This window comes from Halyomorpha halys, unplaced genomic scaffold (genome assembly GCF_000696795.3).
Source record: "Halyomorpha halys isolate HHAL.00 unplaced genomic scaffold, Hhal_1.1 Scaffold91.1, whole genome shotgun sequence".
NCBI classification, from domain to species: domain Eukaryota; kingdom Metazoa; phylum Arthropoda; class Insecta; order Hemiptera; family Pentatomidae; genus Halyomorpha; species Halyomorpha halys.
In genome coordinates, this window is record NW_027110755.1 from 2,816,190 (window position 1) to 2,820,254 (window position 4,065).

The window sequence follows — 4,065 nt, forward strand, 5'->3', positions numbered from 1 at the left end:
CTGAACTATGGAACAGTGATGCCAAAGAGTAGCCGTAACAAAAAAAAAGTGTCCATTTTAAAATTAAATTTATTTTTCAATAGATACGATTATTATTATTTAAAAAGGTTTAATTATTACTAAGCTATTTAGGAAAAATAATATTTAACAAATAAAACCCACCATTGATTAGATACAGACACATTTATTCTTTGAAGTGATTTATAATAATGGGGTGGCGAAAACTACGAATATAATATGATGGATTCTCTCAAAAAAGAATGTTTGCGTCTTGATCTAATAGATGTAAACAATGAAGATAGCAATAAATTAGTACCTAAACTTCAACGAAGGTTTTGATATGCAAAAAGTGATAATGTTGTCAAAGGCAAGATTTTTTTTTCTCATCTTAGACTGTTTTGAACGAATTTGAGAACCTTTTTAGAAGGAAATCTTCATTAATAGAACAAATAACATTCTAGGATTCAATATCTACCATTATCTACATACCTAATATTTAAATTCTTTACTAAACAAAAATGTAAAAATGAAAACAAATATGCTTACTTATCATTAATGTTTTTTTAGACAATCCACGTCGAAGGTGATTGTTCGCCTGGTTATCTACAGGTGACCAAGTTTTTCATTTGGTGGGACCGCTACTTAGTGAAAAAGTCAACACCCCAAGACCGGATTCGAATCGACACCGCTTGCGGACCTCAGATCGATAGACTTGCGCCTAACCCCCGAGCTACGGTGTGGCCCTAATTTATGTTTAAAATGTTTTATAGAATACTTTTCAGTGCACCCTTTCAAGAATTTTGTTTAATATCGAGTTATATTATATGTAACACTATTAATTCTAGTGAATATAACGTAATAGTGAGCTTTGTTTCCATAATATTACTGATACATTAATATTATTGACAAAAATAATCCAGATGAGATAATGAATAGCAAGGACATCACTTAATGCATCCGACTAGATTTTGTATCCAGGCGCACCTGACGGCGGCACTTTGAGGAAAACTAACATTTTGACGAGAAGTAGTGTAGAGCTCTAATATATTGTCTTCCTCTTCTTTTATTTTTTTTGATTTATATTCTACATGTCTCCAACAATATTTTTTATTTTTTCTAGATTTATCTGAATGAAATAAAACAAGCGTGCCAAGCTCAGCTCCTTCACTATTTCTATTGGTTAGGTAAGTAATTATCTCCATTTCATGATTTAAGAACAAATAGTACAATTATTTTTTCCTAGAGTCAAGGAATGTGGGGTTAATGTAGAGAGGTATAAAGAGAAGTAGATTGGAAGAGCTCTTTTGCTAAATGGAGTATATTATAAGAGGGAATGGGGGAGTGAGAATTTTCGGGAAAGGGGTTTTTGATGGTGGGGCTTATCCGCTTTTATTAGATTTTAATCAGTTGTCGGTTTACTCTGAGGCTGTTAATGTGTCTTTGCCACATTTGTGGCCGTTTTTTTTATAATAAAGTCAAGACTTCAAGAAGAATGGGTTAGTGGAGTATTCGAGGCTATCAAAGAATTTAATATTTATCTGTCAAATATATTTTGCCACGATCAGTAGTTCTAGTGTGCTTTATATAAAGTCAGTTTTCGTTCTGTATTGGCAATGTACAATATCTCACAATGAAAGACAGCACAATCCGTCTCCAGTATACTTTTCTGAAACTGTTGGAATTTCTTCGTTGTCAGGTGTTCCATAGAGGAGAGCAGGTTTTAATACAATTTTATAAATCATTAATTTGAAGAAGAGGTTTTAGTTAGGAGAAGTTAAAATGTGATTTAGCCTATAACACTCGGTCCAGCCTGATTTCTCGTAAAACTGGTGAAATAGTGTCAAGTGTTTGTCAAATATGATACCAAAGTGCACCATATCGTCTTCCAGCGTGTTCTCGCAACCCGCTACCGTATAACCCTTAGGGATCTTGTTCTTCTGGAAGGAGAAAATAATTCAGTCGGTCTTCTTGAGATTAACTGTAATATTAATTCCGTCCAGTTTCTGGACGGTTTCTTCCAGCCGTAGAGCTTTATCCGATTTAGCGAAGAACTGTATACAGCTATACCATTGGTGTACGCATCTATTGTGGCTTTTTTATATTCGACAATCACGGTCTTACCATAGGTGGGCGATTCGCCTTTGGATATCGCTTCACCGACTCGTGTCCTTAATGAACACTGTTGAAGAAACGTTTGTAAGAGGGCTTAGCGCTGCTCGTTGTTCTCCTGTCATAGAAAACCATGTGACTGAGTAGAAGCCCGGTTTACTTCGGTGGGATTGGTGGTAACTTTGAATAGTGGGTTTGAAATAACTTTCTAAAAAAAATTGTGCCTGTGAAGTAATTTGATAAATCTTAAATCGGCTGGCTGAGGTTCAGTATTAGTGTGTTGCGACTGCGGGAAGTGAATAAATTGTTTCCATATCTCAGGGATTTTTTTTTATGACCCCCTTCATAGTTATTCCTGACATACGTGGGAGGAGAGGAGGTTATCTAGAGGTAACATTCCTGTTTTAACCATAGCTTTCATTGCGTGGGACCGCTACAGCAATGAAAAAAGTCAACACCCCAGGCCTGATTCGAACCGGTGCCGTCAAAGTGCCCCAGATGGCAAAGACCTGCGCCTCTATCACCTGAGCCACAGACGGCCCTATATCTCAAGGAAGTATCTCAACCTGACGCAAGGTTCATAGAAGTTCATAGAAGTTCATCAGGTAAGTTATTTCTCTCCGGTGCCTCTGTTCCAAGAATATTGTCTATCCCGTATTAGATGTTATTCATTTAAAAAAAAAAATTGATTTGTTTTTAGAGAATAAAATCTAGAGGAGCCACCTTTGAAACATAAGTCTTTCAAGTAAAATACTTTTACTTAAGCATAAGTGAAATAGATTTATACACTGATTCCCAACTTCTTACTTTGGGGCACATCTGACGACCAGTCAGGAAATACAAGACAAACCGTTTATTTATAGAGCAAATTGGCTAAAATATGAGTCCTTATAGAGCTAATTGTGTTCAATACTTCCCGAGATATAGCTTAAAAAATACACTGAAAAATCAGTGGTTAGTGAATTTATTTTGAGAAATTATATCTCAAAAACCATTCGACGTAAAAATGTCTAATAGCACTCAAATCAAAGCTAGTTTAATGTACTATAATGTAGTGTATGACATTTATCTTAGTAGGAGTAGTAGTTTTCACGATATGGCCTAAAATAAATTTATTTATAGTTGTTCGGACAAAATTCCATGTGCAAAATTTATATTCATATGCGAATACCATAAAAAATACTACCCCTACGAAGATATGTGTAATAAACTACTTTATAGTAAGTTAAATTACCTTTAATTTGAGTACTTGCAGACATCAGTACGTCTTTTTCATAAATCAAAAGTTTAGTCTGATTGACTAGAATTCAACATTTTGTGAATTTATATTGTCGAATATCATGAAAACTACTTCTCCTACGAAGAGAATCGTCATAAACTACTGTATAGTACATTAAAGTAGCTTTAATTTGAGTGCTAATAGACATTTGTACGTAGAATGGTTTTTGAGATACAGATTTCTCAAAATAAATTTACTAACTACTGATTTTTCAGCACATTTTTTATGAAATGTTGTTCTTTAAAAAGCTATATCTCGGAGATTAACGAACTTAAATAGCTCTATTCGGGCTCATTTTTTAGCTAACTTACTCTACTTTAAATAACGTTCTCTTAGGTTTTCTAGTGTTGTTGGTGGTTTAATGATATAGAGCTCCGAATGAAAAATTAATTTTATTTAACGTTTTGAAACAGCTATTTTTTTATTCCCCCTACTTAACCTTTGCAGACTCATCTGACAAGTAATTATACATAGTTTTCATTAAAGTAATAAAAAATTGGGGTGAATTGCATTTTTTTTCCTCCCGGCTTAAGTACTATAAGAGAAGGAGTGCATTTTCGGGGTAAGAGTAGACATTTTTTTTTTTAAGAAGTCATACTTATCTAACAGTGCTGAGTTATAGTGCATTTCCTTTCAAAAGTTTGGACTCTTGTTGATCTCTGTAAGTACATATTGGA